The 21,642-nt window shown below is 40.7% G+C and overlaps 1 protein-coding gene across 2 annotated transcripts in view; it reads left to right on the top strand.

Moving 5' to 3' along the window:
* Positions 1 to 21,642, top strand: part of LOC149262256 (Lycopene beta/epsilon cyclase protein) — a 638,941-nt gene that overhangs the window by 149,103 nt on the left and 468,196 nt on the right. The window lies entirely within an intron of this gene.

Below are 21,642 nucleotides of genomic sequence, written 5' to 3'. Positions count from 1 at the left end.
AAGGGGATGAACTTGAAGGGGACACTGAAGCACAAGATGGGAAAGGTACATCAACACCCTTGTGGAACTATGTGACCAAACTTGATGGGGGAAAGGGTGGTGGATCTTACAAATTTGTGTGCCCTCATGGTTGTCATGGAGGAAAACCATATTGTGGTTCATATACCCGTCTGAGGAGGCATCTTTGTGGGGTGCTGGACAGTGATGAAAAAAAGGGTTCTGTGGGGGTACAAATTTGCCCAAACATTTCAACTGAAGAAAGAAGAAAATACATCCAAATAGAGATGGCTGCACAACAAAAAAACAAGAAACAAAAAACTCATTCTGAATCAAGTGCAACCTCTAAATTTGGTAGTTGCCCATCTCCTCATGGTACTTCTGCAACCTCTGGAGGTAGAAGAACAATAGGGGATTTCCTTAATGTTGCTGGGAGGGATGATGTGGATGGAAAGATAGTCCGTTTTCTTTGTGCTTGCGGTGTACCATTCAATGTGCTTCGCTCTCCCTATTGGCATGACATGGTAAAGGCCATCAATGAAGCCCCAAAAGGATACAAGGCCCCCAACTATGAGAAAGCTAGAGCAGTGTTATTAGAAAGAGAAAAAGCTAAGGTTCAAAGAGCTTTGACACGTTTTACACATGAGTGGGTGGATTCTGGGGTATCCATTGTATCAGATGGGTGGACAAATATTAGAAACCAACATTTGATAAATGTTCTTGGTGTTTCTTCTAGTGGTGCAGTATTTATTGCATGTCATGACTCCTCCTCCATCAGTGCAACTGCACAAAACATTGCAGATCTCCTATTGAAATCAATCAAAGATGTTGGTCCGAATAATGTGGTTCAAGTGATCACAGATAATGCAGCAAATTGTAAGGCAGCAGGAAAAATTATTGAGCGTACTCATCCACACATCTTTTGGTCTGGGTGCCTGGTTCACACATTGAACCTTTTGATGCATGATATTGTGAAACACAAAGATTGTGGGTGGATTGCTGAGGTTTACAGGAAAGGGAAGCAGCTCATTAAATTCATCACAGGGCATACAAGGGTAAACTACTTCTATGGCACTTACTCCAAGTTGCAATTGCTTAAAATTGCAAAGACAAGATTTGCTAGTTATTACCTCACCTTTAGGCGGCTAGTGAGGGTGAGACAAGCTTTAACTAATCTGGTGTGTGCTGAAACATGGGATGAAATTAACACTGACACAGATGGTGCTAATGCAGTCAAGGACACTGTTCTTGACAGTTACTTTTGGTCACAGGTTAAATATGTTTTGCAATTCACCAAACCAATTTATTACATGATCAAGTTTGCAGATTTAGATCGACCAGTAATTGGGGAGGTGTATGAGCAAATGGATAGCATGTTGGGGCAGATTAAAGACATTGTTGAGCCTAGAGATACCACCTTGTACAATTATATTCGTGTAGAGGTGCAAAACCGATGGGAAATGCTAAATATTCCATTGCATGCATTAGCATATGTTTTGACACCTAAATACTATCATCCATCATGGCTTTCAACACCAGCACCTGGGGGGGGGAAGCAGGAAAAAACCACACCAAGATAGAGAGGTTCACGAAAAATATATGGCTGCATTGAGTAAATTAATCCCTGATGAGGAGGAGGCTGCATTGGTACGGAGACAGGTGAGCAACTATACGCTCAACACTGGTCCATTTGGGAGCATGCATGCAATTCAAGATCGAGAGACTTTTTCTGCTCTTGAGTGGTGGAACATGCATGGAGGGGGTACTCCACTTCTACAGAGTTTGGCATTGCGGGTGCTATCATAGGTGGTAAACACTTCTTCTGCAGAGAGGTGTTGGAGCTCTTATTCTTTCATCCACAGTGTTAAAAGGAACAGGTTGAATTTAGACCGGGCAGAGAGCTTGGTTTATGTTCATTACAACTTGCGATTGTTGTCCCATTACTGTGAAGATGCAAAGTCTAATAAAGACTTGTTGATTTGGGACAAGAATCCAGAGGAGCCCAATTTGGAGGATGGAGTGTTGCGACTAGAGCAATTAGAGGATGCTCTTATCCAGGTATGTCCATTGTGGTATGAATTTTCCAATTTTCCCTTATAAAGCATTTCTCTAATTCATGTTTTTAATTTTTTTGTTAACTAGTGTTTTTTTGTTTTGCATGAATTTTTTGAGCGATTCTAGGATGATGATGACCGTGTTGATATGCCACCACCCCCACCCCCATCTGGTCCCTTGGTTCCTAGGTTCCATGGTTCAACACCAACAGCAGGGGGTTCTTCTTCATCAGTTTCAGTGCCACGACTTACACAGGGACCATCTTCTTCATTGCCACCACGTGGAGGCCCGCCATCACGTTCTATTCGTGGTGGAAGGAGGAGAGATTAGTAGATATATTCACAATCTACTACTTTTTGTCATAGATTACTCATTAGACTTGTAGACTTGTGAATTTGAATTTTGAACCTTTTTGGCTTGGCGGTGACCAAGTGACATATTTTGTAAACATTATTATTTGAATTTTGGACATGACAAATGTTGACAGTTGCTCACTTGCTAGATAAATCATAATATGCTCTATGTTTTATGTTTTATAATATGCTTAAATGTTTTATGTTTTATAATATGCTTAAAAATTTGATGTATGTTTGTAATAGCTAGAATATAGATGATTGTTGTACATACTAGTAACTACAATGGAATCATGGATGCCATATCTATCTTGATTTATGCAAAAATATGCATGTTTTCATGTCTTCTACAATTAATTTGGTATTTGGGATGTTTGTTTTGAGTATAAATGCAAAAAAATATAAAAAAAATATATATATATATAGCAGACGCTTCCGCGGACGCTTCGCTTCCTAGATTTTTGGAAAATGATGCTTCCGCGCTCCCGCTTCCGCTTCCGCGCTTCCGCTTCGCTCCCGCTTCGTGCAACATTGATCTGGGCAATCATGGCAAACTCCTCCTTGATGTTGATTTGGGGTAGCATCGGATGTGCTCTAAGCCTCAAATTTTGCAAGGAGGCTTAGGCACATGTATACCAAAGAACCCAGAAAGCGTTTTGGGAAATTCCACCCAGAAATGATTGTATTAAAATAATTAATATTTTTTTAATGGAATTCCCAAGTCTAAACTTAGGAAAATTAAAATATTAATAAGTATTAATCTAATTGTGGGTGTAACTTCTAGAAGAGGATGGAGATCAAGCCAAAATGATCTAAGCCTTTGATTAGGAGTTAATCTAGGCCGTTGGTTGTCCAACAGAAAGATATAAGAAGGGGCTTGAGGGTCATTTGGAAAACACACCGAGAGATCAAGAGATCGAATTTCTAAAGTGAGAAGTTCTCAGGAGGAAATTTCGATCAAGGAGATTTCTTGCAGTTGAGGGGCAGGGATAGTTGGGTTGGAGTATCTTCTTCGGAACCCTGAATACTCAACAGAGAGGCAGAGAAGCACCACTGGAGGCAGCGCAAACCTAGGAAAGACTGACGTTGGGCCAGGAGGGCCCACGCAATGCTTGACGCAGAGCCAGAAGGGCCAACGCAAAGGCAGAGCTGTCTTCCAGTAGAAGTTCAAAATTTGTTGGGGAGCTGCCGGATCAACTGGGAGGGTTGACGTTAGAGCTCTAGGAGGCAAGGAGACCCAGCGCAGAGCTGACGCAGAGCCTCAGAGAGCTCCACGTAGGCCCACACAGTTACTGCAAAGGGGCAACGCAGTTGTAGCTAGGGATAGTCAGTTTAGCTGTTGGATCAACCGGGATTTGTTGGGTGAAGTGAGGTAATCTCACTAAGTTTTCTGCCAGTGTCTTTTTCTCTGTAATTGGATTTCTGGAAGGGCATCCAGAGTTGTATTCAAAATTACTGCTTAATAATAATAAACCCTCAAAACTGCTGCACTGGTTTTCCCGCATTGGGTTTTTCCGGGAACATTTGTCCAAAAATAACGGTGTCATTTGTGTTGTATTTTCTTTCTTGCTCAGTCTCTTGTTTCCGCAAAATATTTAATTAAGTGAAGGATGCAATGTATATGTTTCGATATTTTCTATATGAAACTACAAATAATTTGGTTGATTAATTTAACAAATCGAAGAAACATTATCAGTTGCTGCTGTAGGAATTTCGGTTCAGGAATTTTCACACTTGATCCTTGCGGTTGCAGCCTGTGGATCATGTTTCTCATCCTTGTCCTTCTTGAGAGGACACTGTGTAGCGTAGTGACCAAATTCACCACACTGGAAACATTTGATCTTAGAGACATCCTTCTTCTGCCTCTATGGCTCCTGTTGCCCCTTTGATGCAAGGGTTGCATTCTCCTCCTCCTCCTTGGGCTTTGTCCCACTGTTGCTGCTGCCATCAAGTTTGCACTTGACTAAGTCTCGCCTCATCTCTTCTTGTTGAAGAGTGGCCCACATCCCTTCCCAATCCGACAATTTCTCTCTGCCCAGGATACTTTGGACAAATACTTGCCATTCTTCTGAGACTGAATTCAGGGCCAACCTCACCATCTCTATAGGCTGAGGCCCTGATCCTACAGTTGCCAACTGATCTTGGACTTCGTGAAGCTTCGATAGGAATGTATCAATTCGTTCCCCCTTCTGCATCCTCGTGGATCTCATTTTCTCCTCCAAGTACATCTTCTGTTGCTCGGAAGATTCTTGATACAACATAACGAAGGAATTCCACATCTCTTTGGCCGTCCCTTTGCCAGTGATGTGACATACAATGTGATCCCTCACTCCGTCAAGGATCGACCACTTGGACTTCGCCATCTCAACCTTGTACTTCTTGAGCGGATCTGCATTAGTGGGTACAGCTACCACACTGTCGACATAGTCTTTGAGATCATACTCATCTAGAAGGCAGGAGATCCTAGCCTTCTAGATCACATAGTTGGATGCTCTGTCCAATCAATCTTGATCTCTCAGCCCATTAGCTGTCATCTCTGCCAACAAAAGTCAAATTGCTCCCTCTCTCCTCTGCGCAACTGCTAGGTTGGCCTACGCACTCCCTGTTGGAGTTAGTAGATCTGCTCCTCACTACTGCTGCTCAACAACTGAGAAATATAATTCCTTGGCTCGGAATTCACTGAGGAAGAAATTCCCTCAAAAAGTGTCTTCTTCCTTCTTCTGACACTTTGCTGACCCAGATAACGTTGCAAAAAACCGTGTCCCACCTAAAGACTGATTTGTGATGAATCTGCTGCTGCACTGCTCCTCTGCCACTGGCAAATCACGAATTGGAAATCTTACCTCTTTGTCAGCTCACTCAGAGAGATTTTCCTCAAGAATCTTGGACTGCGCAATCCCTCTGGGGATTCGATCTGCTACCTACGCAGGACTTCGATCTCCCTCCTCTTCAATGCTTAGCTCTTTCGATCTGTTCTCTTGCTTCACTTGCGCTTTGATACCATGTCAAAATTTGGAGACCCAAATCCCCACTGCAACAAACTGATAGTACTTCTTCTACTTGTTAATTCATGCAAGTTATTTATTGTGTTACATTGTAAATATTGAAGTAAATACGACTGCAGCCTTCACTAATTAAATTATATGCGGAAATAAGAACTAAGCAAGAAGAAATAGCCACACACACAATTGACACCGTTGTTTTTGGACAAATGTCCCCGGATAAACCCAATGCGGGAAAACCGGTGCAACAACTGAGGGTTTGTATTATTATGCAGCAATTTCTGAATACAATCTTTGGATGCCTTACTGGCTATCTGATACAGATAATCTGACTGGCAGAGAAATTGGTGAGAAATATCTCACACTATCACTGGCAAACGGACACTGATCCAGGCCCTGGATGACTGGCCCTACGCTGGCTCTACGCAGCCTTTGCGTCAGCCTCTTTGGGGTTTGCATCACCTCTTCCACGGATCTTCTGCTGTCTAGAACTTCATTCCTCTAGCCCTCCTGTCTCATTCCCCAGCTTCTAGCTTTGGAACTCAACTTCCCAGCGGAATCTCAGACTCCCTCTGAAGCTCTGCGTGGCATTGCGCTGTGTCTTCTAGATCTCTCTCTGCCTTCTCTGCAATGTATCCCCAAATTAGGAAACTCTCCGACCGGAAATCTATCCCTGCCCCTCGCTGCAAGAAATCTCCTTGATGACTTCTCCGACAACTGCTACGCTGCTCTCTTGAGAAATTGATCTCTTGATCTCACTCGATGTGTCTTCCAAATGCCCATCGAAGTCCTTATAATCTTCTTGTTGAGTAATCAACGGTTCAGATTAAATTCTAATCAATGGCTCAGATCATATTGACTTGATCTTCATATTATTCTAGAATATTCACACCCAGTTTTATTAATACCCATTATTTTAATTTCTTAAGTTTAGACTTAGGCATCCATTAAAAATAATTAATTATTTTAATAAAACTGCCTTCGAGTGGAATTTCCCAAAATGATTTCTGGGTATTTTGGAATACATGTGTCCTAGCCTCTCTGCAAATTTTGAGGCTTAGAGCACATCTGATGCTACCAAAACTCAAGAGTATCAAAGTTCTAGAAGTTGTCTCAAGGGCTGACTTGGGGCTTGGGGGGCTTGTCGGATTTGGTCTTTGGGTCTTGGAAATCTCTCTTGTAAGCAGATTCTAAAGAAGAAGAGAAGAATTTTTTGGACTTTCCCCATGGAGGGGTTTTTCCTTGGATTGGAGCCTATATCTTGTGCACTTTGTCTCTTTGTGATCTTGATTGTTTTGGTAATTGTTTGATGAACATAATTAAAAGAAGTAATAAAAGACCAACTAACATGACAAGTAATTATCAAGATAAGGAAAATAAGTTATAATCTACAAGTCTCCAGATTTTCCAACACCATCTAGGGTGGCAATGTTGTCCACGAAAACTAGTGTTCCCTTATATAATATTTTGTCGGATAACACTAGGACTACACCTAAGATTGTTGATTTGGGGTAGCATCAGATGTGATTTAGCCACAAAATTTGGTGGAGAGGTTGGGGCACATGAGATCTCCAATACCCAGAAAGGGTTTGGGAAAATTCTAAACAGTTAGGGAGATATTAAAATAATTAATATTTTTAATGGAGTCCCCAAGTCTAACTTAGGGAAATTAAAATATTAATGTGAATTAATATAAAACTGTGTTAGAATGGTCCAAAAGACATGGATCAAGCCAAATCTAATCTTAGCTGTTGATTAGGGGCTTAATCTCGGTCGTTGATTTGTCAATAAGAAAAATATAAGAGGAAGCTTGAGGGTCACTTGGAGAACACACCAGAGTGATTAGTCATTATATTCTCTAGAGCGGGGTTTGCTAAGAGAGATAGAATCAATGATCAGTTGCAGTGAGGGGCAGTGAGTACGAGGTAGAGAGGCAGGGACAGTGCTAAGAGACCAGCGTAAAAGCAGAGAGAGGCAGACGCAGAGCCAGAGGGAGCCACACAAAAGCAGCAGAGGCTGCGCAGAGCTAGAAGGGCCTGCGTCATCCATGCAGAGGCTATAGGAGTGATGCAGAGAGCTAGAGAGGTTGCACAGAGCCTCAGTAGGCTAACACAGAGGGTTTCAGGCTGACGCAAAGGCCAAGAGGGTTGACGCCGAGCTTCAAATTGCGCTGGAGAGGGATTTCGTGGAGTAGGCTTCCCGAATATCTGTTTCCGAAGAGAGGTATTGCTGCCAAATTTGTTATCTCTGTCGTGTTAGCCAGTTTGGCACCTAGTGTACTCAGAAAAGAGATGCTTAATAATAAAACCCCTAGATAGCTGCACCGATTTTCCCACATTGGGTTTTTCCGAGGACATTAGTCCAAAAATAACGGTGTCATTTGTGTGCTTGTTTCTATTTCCTTCAGTTGATGATCTGTAATGTGTTGAGCATGCACTGGTATTTATTTTTAGTATTTACATGGTAAATAACTTGTTAATTAATAGAACAGGTAGGTAGGAATAAATTAGTAAAGTGCATGGAGGGTTTCTAACTATTAGACTTAGAAACTTCAACATGGTATCAGAGCGTGGTTGCAATTCACAGGAGCACTGAGGACATCAACAGAAAACAGTTGTCCCGAGTGACAGAAGCTGTTCCTAGCAACAAAGCAACAAGGAAGGGGTGACACAGTGCCTGCATCATCAAGTTCGAGCCAAGAAGAGGCTATGCAAAGGCTGAAGGAGGCAAAGACCGGCTCACGGAAAGCCACAGAGATCAGGAGGGCTGACGCAGTTGGCTAAGGGAGCTAGTTTTCCGGTGTCGGGACTGCGCAGAGCCTAGGAGCTCTCACCTTCAGGTTGCTGGGGCTTAGGGGGCTGTGGGTAAGTTGCAAAGTGGAGCTAGTGGGGTACTATAGTTAGAACAGTACCTAACAGGGCAAGGCCAAGGAGGAGGGAGTTGCTATCGAGGGTTTCTAGTCGAGAAATCCAGATCAGTGGTGTAGTTGCATAGACAATCAGAGTAGGGGGCATCTCTACATTGGCAGAAGGGTTTCCGGGAGGGAAATCAAGGCTCAAAGGGAGTCACATCGAGAACTTCTAAGAGGGAAGTAGAAGACCAACATGGCACTACATAGAGTAAGAGACTAGGACAGACTGGACGGAGCCTCAAACTTCGCAGTCTGGAAGGCCAAAATCTTATCGTACTTGACAGAAATCGTGTCAAGCACTTCGCCTTGAGAATGATAATGATCCCAGTTGACCCAGTTGATAACGACAACTACGAGGAGGCAATGGCAAGGGCCAAGAGCATCATCCTTGACGTGGTCAAGGACTATGTAGTACCACACATTGCGGAGAAGGAAATGGCAAATGAGATGTGGGAGGCCCTAAAGAAATTGTACTAGCATACTTCTGTGCAGAGAAGGATGTTACTAGAAAATCAGTTGTGGTCATACTAGATGAAGAAGGGAGAACCGATCGACACCTTCCTCGGTCAACTGAATGAGATCTGGGATCAACTGACTTCCATAGGGGCCACGTCGGATCAGGAATTGATGGTGAGAACAACCTTGAACGCAGTCTTAGAAGACTGGGAGGTATTTGTCCAGAGTATACTGGGTAGAGTGACCCTTCCACATTGGGAGGAAATGTGGGCGGCTCTTCGCCAAGAAGAGATCAGAAGGCTAAGCAAGACGGGAAGCAGCGACAATGGGATTAGAGTCAAGAAGGAGGAGGAGGAGGATGTTTCCCTAGCATCCGAGGGAAAGCAAGAGAAATGGAAGAAGAAGGACCTCTCCAAGATCAAATGTTCCCACTGTGGGGAGTTGGGTCATTATGCAACCCAGTGTCCAAGGAAGAAGAATAAGGGAGAGGCCTCCGAGACTAAGGCAACGCCTGCGAGGGCAAAGAAGGAAGTGGAGACATATGATGGCTGTGCCATGAGTGCACACATGCCACTTGAGCGGAAGTGGGGAGACATCGCGCTGTAGTCAGTCAGACTATAGGCGATGAGGGGCAGGATCCTCGAGGTACCCAATGTCTTGGATTAGACCATGCTACGGGAGCCCTGGAGAGGAGTAGCAGGACTGGCGGATGTGGGTAGAGACGGATGCGGATGAAGCGACAGAGAGAGCTACAGTGCAGAATTCCCAAGACATCGTGAGGCTAGCAGGCTGTAACAGTGCGAGAGGCACGGGAGTGTTGCACCAGTGCAGGATGGCACAAAGAGGTGTGGAACGGTGCGAGATGCAGGGAGTTGTTGCAACAATGCAGAGTTCAAAGAGGGAGCACTTGTCAGCGGCAGACGGAGCTTCAACATCAGGAGTACTCTAGCTTGACAGAGAGGTTAGAGTTGGGATATCAGTTATTTACTTCTCAGTAACTGAGTTGCAGTGAAACAGTTAGCAGTGGTAGTGCTATGGGCAGCGCAATGCAACATGATGAGAGGAGATGCAGTGAAGACGCAACAGTGGCAGTGTCAGTGCCATGGGCAACAACACGGATGCAGAGGAGCTGTCATACAGATGCAACAATGGCAGTGGCAGAGCTATGGGCAACAGTACAGGATGCAATAGTGCAGAGGATGATGGTTAGCAGGCCTAGCATCAACACAGGGATCGATGCCAGATAATCAGGGTGATACTCAGTAAGGAGTATTGTTAGAGCACAATCCTCGCTAAGAGAGAGTGTTGATTTGGGGTAGCATCGGATGTGCTCTAGCCATGAAATTTGGTGGAGAGGTTAGGACACATGAGATCTCCAATACCTCGAAAGGGTTTGGGTAGATTCTAAACAGTTAGGGAGATATTAAAATAATTAATATTTTGAATGGAGTCCCTAAGTCTAAACTTAGGGAAATTGAAATACTAATGTGAATTAATATAAAACTTTGTTAGAATGGTCCAAAAGACATGGATCAAGCCAGATCTAATCTTAGCCATCGAATAGGGACTTAATCTTGGCCGTTGATGTGTCAACGAGAAAAGTATAATAGGAGGCTTGAGGGTCACTTGGAGAACACACCAAAGTGATCAGTGATTCTATTCTCTAAAGTGGGGTTTGCTAAGAGAGATAGAACCAGTGATTAGTTGCAGCGAGGGGTAGTGAGTACGAGACATAGAGGCAGGGAAAGTGCTGAGAGACCAAGGCAGAAGCAGAGAGAGGCAAACACAGAGCCAAAGGGAGCCACGCAGAATTAGCAGAGACTGCGCATAGCCAGAAGGGCTTGCGTCATCTATGCAGAGGCTGCAGGAGTGACGCAAAGAGCTAGCGAGGCTGTGTAGAGCCTTAGTAAGCTGACGTAGAGGGTTTCAAGCTGACGTAGAGGGTTTCAAGCTGACGCAGAGGCCAGCAGGGCTGACGCTAAGCTTCAGATTGTGTTGGAGAGGGATTTCGTGGAGCAGGCTTCCCGAATACCTGTTTCCGAAGAGAGGTATTGCTGCCAGATTTGTTATCTCTATCGGGTTAGCCAGTTTGGCACCCACTGTAATCAGAAAAGAGCTGCTTAATAATAAAACCCTCAGATAGCTGCACTGGTTTTCCCCGCATTGGGTTTTTTCTAGGGAGAGTAGTCCAAAAATAACGGTGTCATTTGTGTGCTTGTTTCTGTTTCCTTCAGTTGATGATTTGTGATGTGTTGAGCATGCACTTGTATTTATTTTCAGTATTTACATGGTAATAACTTGTTAATTAACAGAACAAGTAGGTAGGAATAAATCAGTAAAGTGCATGGAGGGATTCTAACTGTTAGACTTCGAAACTTCAACAAAGATCTTACCATCAAGCCCCACTCTGGCTTTGGGGTCTTTGTTGGAGAAAAACTCTGCCAATTATTTGGGTTAGAAAACGCGAATAATTTGCATAGGGTAAAAAACTCCCTAGAGTGAAACTCTTTGCTAAGAATCAAAGGCTTACTTAGATGTTTTTGCATGTCTTCATAGTCATACTAGAGTCATTTCTACAATGACCACACAGGGCTACAGAATTTGGAATTTGGAGCCTATATCTTGTGTACTTTGTCTCTTTGTGTACTTTGTCTCTTTGTTGACCCCTACTGGTCAACTGCCCATGCAGTACACCTCCTTTCTGTTGGCAGAGAGGGGTAGCTCCTGAGCGACATGTCCGTGCCAGCCTACAGTCATCGACAGCTTGATCATTTTTGTTGTAAACCCAGTCTGCATGTATAAGTTGTAAATAATCTAAGTAGATCAGAGTCATGTATGTAAAGTTGCCTAGGTGGACCTAACTTTCTAATGATGATCTGCGTCCCGGGAGGTTTTTCGTCTCACCGATCCACGATCGGCAGAGTTTTCCTTCAAACCTGACCCCAAAGCCGAGATGGATTTCGTCATCAGAACTTTAGGAGAGTCTTATGTGTTAATCTGCTAGATTATAATTGTGTCGCAGAACTGGGTGTTCTATGAGGGTCTGTGTTAAGTGGGTTCATCCCTTTGAGATGTAAATTGTAAAGGTCATGATGTAATGGTCCTGAGGGTCGAAAAATGTTTTAAATCCCCTCATGAGTCCTAAGTCCTAGGTCCTAGGTGATGTTTCTGAAGGCTTAGTTCGATGATCCATTTTAAAATAAATTAAAAAAATTAAAAAAATGAATAAAAATAATAAAATAATAAAAAGTAATAAAAAAAAAAAAAAAAAAGTAAAGCCTAACTAATAAAATAATAATATTTTAAGTGAATAAATCGACGGATGAGATCAAGAGATGTCTTGATTCTCATCAACGGTCGAGATCATTTCTGCATGGATCACTCGAACTAGCCGTTGGAGACATTTCCTTTAAGTAGGGTGCTAGGGGTCATTTAGAGATCATCTGATCTGTGAGTCTGTACTGAAAAGCTCTCTTGTAATCTGATTTTCTGGTTAATAAAAAGACTTTGGGGTCCAAATTGTGTTGGTGTTACTCTCTGGAATTGCTGTGAGATCTTTAATTTTCTGCATATTTCAGTTTTCAGCCATTAATCATAGCTTGTTTTTAGAGTAGTGTGAGCACAGGTATCTTGTTCACCTGCTAGGGTTTGAGGGCTGCTAGGGTTTCTGAAATAATGGCAGGTATCTCCATTATTTTCTGAGATCTAGCAGCATTCTTTCTTTCTGTGCAGATGGTTGCTTGAGATGTGCAGGGAAACTTTTAGTGAAGGACATTTGTGGGCGTTTGGGGAAGTTCTGGGCTGAACCAGCCGACTCCCACAGGCTTTTCTGTGCAGAGCCCAGCTGATTGTTCCCTGGGTTAATCATTTAAGAGTTTCTTTTCTGTTTTACATCGAGAGATTTTCTTTCTGTTCACAGTGAAGTTCAAAATTTCTGATATACTGAAAACATTACTGCAATTATTGTCAAATCTGGCATTTCAGGGGCCAAATCTGTAAATTATTAAGCTGTCTTAGGGTTTCATTTTTTTAGGGTTTTCAAACTTCTGCTTTTCACATTTTTTTCATTAGGGTTTTGTATTTCTGTGTTTTCAGCTACAGGGTTTTCAGAAACTATCTGTCAGAGCGTAGCTGCAAAATCAGTTTTCACAAAAAGGCTGTGTGCATGGGTAATAATATCTGTTGCTGTCGACAATTCCTGCTGCGAAAATCCAATGATTTCTCTGCATACAAACAAAGATAAACAAGTGACCTGCCTGCGGATTTAGCATCGACTGTCAGCGTGGGAAATATACGTGGATTTGCTTGGTCTATCATTCGGCCAGCATATACATCTGCGTTCGCGAATGTTGGTATCATTCAACACCGATTCCATCCACGTCAATCCGAAAGCAGCACCGAGAATCAACGCTGGCTCATCCGCCGTCCCGAACTGGAAAAACGCAGGTGAATAACAATCCATCACGCAGGTAAAATTCGCTTCATCGCTTCAGGTAATACCTCATCGTCATCATTAAGTTCCAGCGTTTTCCCATGGATCGTTTAGGTTTCTATCTGTTATGCTCGGGATCCATTATTTTAATGCACAGTGATATAGTGTTTTACGCAGTGAAGTTTTTGTTATGGTCACGCCGTCTTCTTTCTTGAAAATCTTTTCCGCCTGCAAATAATCGTTTTTCCTTTTCGTTCAACGGTTTGGGTCTAGTTACGTTAGGTTAGCATTAGTGTTGACGGCTCCGGGCTCAGTGTGCACGCAGTTACGTTTTACAATCAGCATTCTCGCCTTCGAAGAGCCCTGCAAATCATTTTCTCGGCTTGTCATATTCACGCCAGTCGGTTCTGACTGCATATCATTTTACAGTTGGGCGTTTCTCGTTTTGATCGCATTTTCCAGGTCTTTAGCCATTTCAATATGCTTGCGTGATTTCCATTGTTGCTGCGGCTAGGGTTTCCATGCATAATCTTCGTGCCCTGTTATGCCTTGCGTTTTTTATTTCGATGCGTTTTGTTTATTAGCCATACGATTTAGCATAGTTTCGTTTTATAGTTTTTTTATGTTAGTTTTTTATTTAGTTTTTTTAAAAATGTTAGCGTTAGTTTTATGCTATAGTTAGATTTTAGATTTTGATTTATGTTTTAAATTTTGTTATAAAAAATATAAAAAATAAAAATGTTTTTGTTAGATTTTTTAATTTTAATTTAATTTTTTGTTTAGTTTAGTTTTAAAATTAGATTAGTTTTAGAATTTTAATTTTTTTTTTAGATTTATTTTTTAATTTCCATAACATTGAAAAATAAAAATTGAAAAAAGATTTAAAAAATTAAAAAAATAAAAATAAAAATTTTGTGGAAAATCATTTTTCCAGTTTCAGTTGCTTTCGCGATATATCTTTCATGCTGAGATCTGAAATTTTCAAGTCGAAACACGAAATCCAATGTCTGGTTAATAATTCATGATGCTCATGGTGGTTTAAGGCATTTATCTCTTCAAAGCTTTCAGTTGCCGGATATCGTTCTGGTCACATGATTTAGCTGATGATAGATGGTTGCTGTTCATGGTCCATGTTTCTTTATCATTTAAAAAGTAATCATTTAAAAATTGACTCCACAAGGCACTGGTCTATTAAATCTCTAAATCCATCTAGTGCTTATCATATCGTGTATCGTGTCTCCCACCCAACTGTTTGGCAGTTGGTCTTCACTATCTCGCAGGGTCTACCCCCCTTAGCCGCGGGAGACGGGCTTAAACGGAGGGATCGGGGATCAGAGTGACAGCCCCCGGTCCGAGCGTTGTCGTGCCAATCTGCGCGACAACATTTTTGGCGCCGTTGCCGGGGACACTTTGTTCTCGGTGTTTCAAACGACAATCATTCATCTTCTCATCTTTCTCATCTCTCAGTTGAGCTGGCAGATTCAATATTTTGGCATCTTTTCATCATATATCAGCAGCGCCTCTTGGGTTTGTTTCCTGTTTGGGTGGCGACTCCACTTTCTCATTTTTCCCAGACAAGAAGCTTTCCTCATATCTGCTTGTGGTTACTTTTTGGATCCTAGAATCAGATTTATTGTTCAAGTGGCGACTCCACTTCTCTCATCTCTTAATTTTCTTGAGCAGAAATCTCTTTCTATCATCCATTTGATCCCTTACTGTTCATCATGGATTATTCATGTAAGCCATGTCATTTTACTAATAATCTCCATGATCTTCCGAAAGAGGCCATTTCTAAATTATTTAAGTTCTCGGGTGATGATCCGGTCGCTGTTAAACATCATTTAAACATGTTTACTTGTGTAAAGATCTTATATTGTAGATTTCCTCAATATAATCATGAAGACTTCAAGATGCGTCTATTTGTCCATTCTTTAGAGGGTGATGCCTTGAATTGGTTTAATAATTTTCCTAATGATTTTTTCACTTCTTTACAAGACATTCTCGATGCTTTTGAAGATAGATATGATAGTCCAAACAGCTTGCCTTCTACCTCTAAAACTGCGCAAAAAGAAGAAAGTAATCATATTAAAGGTCAAGCTGTTGAAGAAAGTTTTCAGGATCAGAATGTGTCATCCACCGGAAATATTGTAGATCAAGTTCATGACAGTGAAAAATCAGGGACAAATAATAGTGAAAGGGAAGAACAAAAGCAAATTATACAAGATCTAATGATGTTGGTAAGAAACATGGAAAGCAATCAAACTAGTCTTATCAATGATGTTAAAACTTTAGGCACCCACCTGGAAAAACGTAATAGGGAGTTGGAGGTCACGCAAAATCAGCATGCTAAGGAAATTGAGGCCATGAAAATTAGATATGAAACAGAAATTAGAAGCATGCAAAGCAAGATCTCAGTCTTAGAGGATAATATGGTGACCATGAAAGCTAATCATGATAGGGAAATTGACTCTATGACATTCAATCATAACAATTAGTTGGCTGACATGCAAGCGAATCATAAAGAAGAAATAAATTTCATGCAACATTGCTTAATGGACATAGAGGAAAAGAATGATAAAGTAATAAAACACATGCAAGAACACCATGCCATGCAAATCAGCGCTATAAGGGATGAATGCTCTAGTCAGATGGATGCCATTAGAATACAAGTTCAAAAGATTCAACAATGGTCAGATGATAAGAGAAACCAGGAGCCTTCTCATTTGCCGCAACAAGTTCCATCTTACTATGAGGAGGTCATTAGGTGGATAATTGAAGGTGATCCAGATAAGCTTAAAAACGATAAAAATCAGATGCAAGACACAAAGGGACTTAGCATGCATATCTTACACACTTCATCTGATAGTTTCGAAACAGAAAGTTCCAGATCATCAGTAATTCATCCTGCCAGAAAGAAGAAGCGCAAGAGGAAGAAGATTAGATGAAGATTTGATGCATCAGACGGCCGTGAGCAGCTTGATTTTCGGATAGGAAAGAGTCCTACCATATGCAAAATTGGACATGGCACATCCGACAAGCAGCCGACAGATTTGCCTGAAAGCAGGCAAATGCTCAGTATGCACTATATTGAACACATCTGATGCCGTAGGGCATCCTTTGTATCGTATTTCTAACCCTACTTCCTTGTTTTTTCCGCATTTTCATTTCTGCTTTAGATAGTTAATAAATGAAGAGCTTTTCTCTTTCCTGTGCTTAATGTATATGATGATTTTGGAATGGACGCTACTTATTTTTATCTGTGTGTTGTATGGATGCAGATTCTGGATTCTCACATTCCTGCAAGCAGCAACGTGTCCCCAAGTAGAGCCAGATGTTGACCCCTACTGGTCAACTGCCCATGCAGTACACCTCCTTTCTGTTGGCAGAGAGGGGTAGCTCCTGAGCGACATGTCCGTGCCAGCCTACAGTCATCGACAGCTTGATCATTTTTGTTGTAAACCCAGTCTGCATGTATAAGTTGTAAATAATCTAAGCAGATCAGAGTCATGTATGTAAAGTTGCCTAGGTGGACCTAACTTTCTAATGATGATCTGCGTCCCGGGAGGTTTTTCGTCTCACCGATCCACGATCGGCAGAGTTTTCCTTCAAACCTGACCCCAAAGCCGGGATGGATTTCGTCATCAGAACTTTAGGAGAGTCTTATGTGTTAATCTGCTAGATTATAGTTGTGTCGCAGAACTGGGTGTTCTATGAGGGTCTGTGTTAAGTGGGTTCATCCCTTTGAGATGTAAATTGTAAAAGTCATGATGTAATGGTCCTGAGGGTCGAAAAATGTTTTAAATCCCCTCATGAGTCCTAAGTCCTAGGTCCTAGGTGATGTTTCTGAAGGCTTAGTTCGATGATCCATTTTAAAATAAATTAAAAAAATAAAAAAAATGAATAAAAATAATAAAATAATAAAAAGTAATAAAAAAAAAAAGTAAAGCCTAACTAATAAAATAATAATATTTTAAGTGAATAAATCGACGGATGAGATCAAGAGATGTCTTGATTCTCATCAACGGTCGAGATCATTTCTGCATGGATCACTCGAACTAGCCGTTGGAGACATTTCCTTTAAGTAGGGTGCTAGGGGTCATTTAGAGATCATCTGATCTGTGAGTCTGTACTGAAAAGCTCTCTTGTAATCTGATTTTCTGGTTAATAAAAAGACTTTGGGGTCCAAATCGTGTTGGTGTTACTCTCTGGAATTGTTGTGAGATCTTTAATTTTCTGCATATTTCAGTTTTCAGCCATTAATCATAGCTTGTTTTTAGAGTAGTGTGAGCACAGGTATCTTGTTCACCTGCTAGGGTTTGAGGGCTGCTAGGGTTTCTGAAATAATGGCAGGTATCTCCATTATTTTCTGAGATCTAGCAGCATTCTTTCTTTCTGTGCTGATGGTTGCTTGAGATGTGCAGGGAAACTTTTAGTGAAGGATATTTGTGGGCGTTTGGGGAAGTTCTGGGCTGAACCAGCCGACTCCCACAGGCTTTTCTGTGCAGAGCCCAGCTGATTGTTCCCTGGGTTAATCATTTAAGAGTTTCTTTTCTGTTTTACATCGAGAGATTTTCTTTCTGTTCACAGTGAAGTTCAAAATTTCTGATATACTGAAAACATTACTGCAATTATTGTCAAATCTGGCATTTCAGGGGCCAAATCTGTAAATTATTAAGCTGTCTTAGGGTTTTCATTTTTTTTAGGGTTTTCAAACTTCTGCTTTTCACATTTTTTTCATTAGGGTTTTGTATTTCTGTGTTTTCAGCTACAGGGTTTTCAGAAACTATCTGTCAGAGCGTAGCTGCAAAATCAGTTTTCAAAAAAGGCTGCGTGCATGGGTGATAATATCTGTTGCTGTCGACAAATCCTGCTGCGAACATCCAATGATTTCTCTGCATACAAACAAAGATAAACAAGTGACCTGACTGCGGATTTAGCATCGACTGTCAGCGTGGGAAATATACGTGGATTTGCTTGGTCTATCATTCGTATATTTGCAGCGGCCAGCATATACATCTGCGTTCGCGAATGTTGGTATCATTCAACACCGATTCCATCCACGTCAATCCGAAAGCAGCACCGAGATTCAACGCTGGCTCATCCGCCGTCCCGAACTGGAAAAACGCAGGTGAATAACAATCCATCACGCAGGTAAAATTCGCTTCATCGCTTCAGGTAATACCTCATCGTCATCATTAAGTTCCAGCGTTTTCCCGTGGATCGTTTAGGTTTCTATCTGTTATGCTCGGGATCCATCATTTTAATGCACAGTGATATAGTGTTTTACGCAGTGAAGTTTTTGTTATGGTCACGCCATCTTCTTTCTTGAAAATCTTTTCCGCCTGCAAATAATCGTTTTTCCTTTTCGTTCAGCGGTTTGGGTCTAGTTACGTTAGGTTAGCATTAGTGTTGACGGCTCCGGGCTCAGTGTGCACGCAGTTACGTTTTACAATCAGCATTCTCGCCTTCGAAGAGCCCTGCAAATCATTTTCTCGGCCTGTCATATTCACGCCGGTCGGTTCTGACTGCATATCATTTTACAGTTGGGCGTTTCTCGTTTTGATCGCATTTTCCAGGTCTTTAGCCATTTCAATATGCTTGCGTGATTTCCATTGTTGCTGCGGCTAGGGTTTCCATGCATAATCTTCGTGCCTTGTTATGCCTTGCGTTTTTTATTTCGATGCGTTTTGTTTATTAGCCATACGATTTAGCATAGTTTCGTTTTATAGTTTTTTTATGTTAGTTTTTTATTTAGTTTTTTTAAAAATGTTAGCGTTAGTTTTATGCTATAGTTAGATTTTAGATTTTGATTTATGTTTTAAATTTTGTTATAAAAAATATAAAAAATAAAAATGTTTTTGTTAGATTTTTTAATTTTAATTTAATTTTTTGTTTAGTTTAGTTTTAAAATTAAATTAGTTTTAGAATTTTAATTTTTTTTAGATTTATTTTTTAATTTCCATAACATTGAAAAATAAAAATTGAAAAAAGATTTAAAAAATAAAAAAAATAAAAATAAAAATTTTGTGGAAAATCATTTTGCCAGTTTCAGTTGCTTTCGCGATATATCTTTCATGCTGAGATCTGAAATTTTCAAGTCGAAACACGAAATCCAATGTCTGGTTAATAATTCATGATGCTCATGGTGGTTTAAGGCATTTATCTCTTCAAAGCTTTCAGTTGCCGGATATCGTTTTGGTCACATGATTTAGCTGATGATAGATGGTTGCTGTTCATGGTCCATGTTTCTTTATCATTTAAAAAGTAATCATTTAAAAATTGACTCCACAAGGCACTGGTCTATTAAATCTCTAAATCCATCTAGTGCTTATCATATCGTGTATCGTGTCTCCCACCCAACTGTTTGGCAGTTGGTCTTCACTATCTCGCAGGGTCTACCCCCCTTAGCCGCGGGAGACGGGCTTAAACAGAGGGATCGGGGATCAGAGTGACAGCCCCCGGTCCGAGCGTTGTCGTGCCAATCTGCGCGACAACAACTCCCTAGAGTGAAACTCTTTGCTAAGAATCAAAGGCTTACTTAGATGTTTTTGCATGTCTTCATAGTCATACTAGAGTCATTTCTACAATGACCACACAGGGCTACAAAATTTGGAATTTGGAGCCTATATCTTGTGTACTTTGTCTCTTTGTGATCTTCATTGTTTTGGTAATTGGTTGATGAACATAATTAAAAGAAGTAATAAAAGACCAACTAACATGACAAGTAATTATCAAGATAAGGAAAATAAGTTATAATATACAAGTCACCATATTTTCCAACACCAGCTAGGGTGGTAATGTTGTCCATGGAAACTAGTGTTCCCTTCTATAATATTTTGTTGGATAACACTAGGAATACACCTAAGATCTTATCATCAAGCCCCACTCTAGCTTTGGGGTATGTGTGGGAGAAAAACCCCACCAATTATTTGGGTTAGAAAACGCAAATAATTTGCATAGGGTAAAAAACTCCAAGAGTGAAACTCTTTGGTAAGAATCAAAGGCTTATCTAGATGTTTTTGCATGGATTCATAGTCATACTGGAATCATTTTTACAATGACCACACAGGGCTACATAATTTGGAATTATAAATTTGACAAAACTGTTGAAAGATGTTGATGGTATCTGGATGTATGACTGCTCAAACATGACGGAATTCCTTTTGAAAAAACGTGTATTGCTCATGGGGTAGTTGACACAAAGTAGTCAACACGACCTCCCAACCACTGCTACTCTGCTGCTGAGAAACTTCACTGGAAATGACTCTGCTGCTCCCTCAGTCACAACCACTCAATCACTGGGTCAAATTCTTCTCTATCTAGACTCTTCTCTCTAAGAAATTTGATTTGCCTTGATCACGGTGTATCTTCTCCATCCCAATCAAGTTGCTCTTATAATCTCTTGTTGGATCACCAACAAACATGATTAGATCCCCATCAACGGCTAAGATCATCTCCAACTCGATCTATGTAAGTTTCTAGAGAATTCTCACTTTTTTCAATTTTTTACTATTAAGTAATCACTTTTCCTAAGTTAGACTTAGGAAATATTTAATTATTGAACAATTAGCTTAATTGAGCCATCTTGTGTTCCTTAGCCTCTCTGACCAAAGTCTAGAGTCTAGACTAGAACACCTGTTCGATGCTACAAAAAATAACACTCTTTGGCTACGTTTCCCCAGATGTCAACTCTCCTGGTGGTTAGATATAAATCACCACCCAAGATCATCTTCCCTTCTCTGAAAAATATTCGGGTCCAATAAAACCTCCCAATAATTAACTCTTTGCTGATATGGTCCATATACATTGACAACAGTAACATCCTTTCCCATCCCCGAAGAATGCAATTCTAGTCCAGTCCTTGAATAGCGATCCACCAAAACAGCTTCGTAGTGGAGCACCTAGTTTCTGTCAATACAATTATATATATTTATATTTACATTTTTTATTATTATTATACAAATATATTTGCATTATGATTATTGCAGGAAGTTCAATTTTTTATTTTTATTTTTTAAATTTTAAATTTTATATTATGGATGTCAATTTTCTTTTCATTTTGATTTAAAATTGTCACCCACCTTATCTCATTTATACTAGGTTGTAGAGTGCAACTCACTTCTCTTGGTACGACAAATGAGGTTCATGCCATAAATACCGTGTTGATTATTGAACTGGTGACTTGGTGAGTTTATGTGAAAAGAGACTTGGAAACCACCAAACTGTAAAATTCAACTCCATATTATGAATTTTACAAGCAAAATGGTTTGATTGCTTTCTAACCAGGTTGATGCCATCTTTTAAATTTCTTCTGACTATTTTGTTTCTTTATCTATCTCCTTTTGGTAAAGGGAGGACATTATTTTCTTCCATAATTTTAGACATGTTTATGCTGGAAATGATTTTCAACAATCGATGATTTCATTGCTTGCTATA

The sequence above is a fragment of the Pinus tabuliformis genome, chromosome 6, assembly GCF_031772625.1.
Source record: "Pinus tabuliformis cultivar Carrire ecotype Pingquan chromosome 6, CPIR1, whole genome shotgun sequence".
Lineage (NCBI taxonomy): Eukaryota > Viridiplantae > Streptophyta > Pinopsida > Pinales > Pinaceae > Pinus > Pinus tabuliformis.
This window is presented reverse-complemented; position numbering and strand designations above follow the sequence as displayed.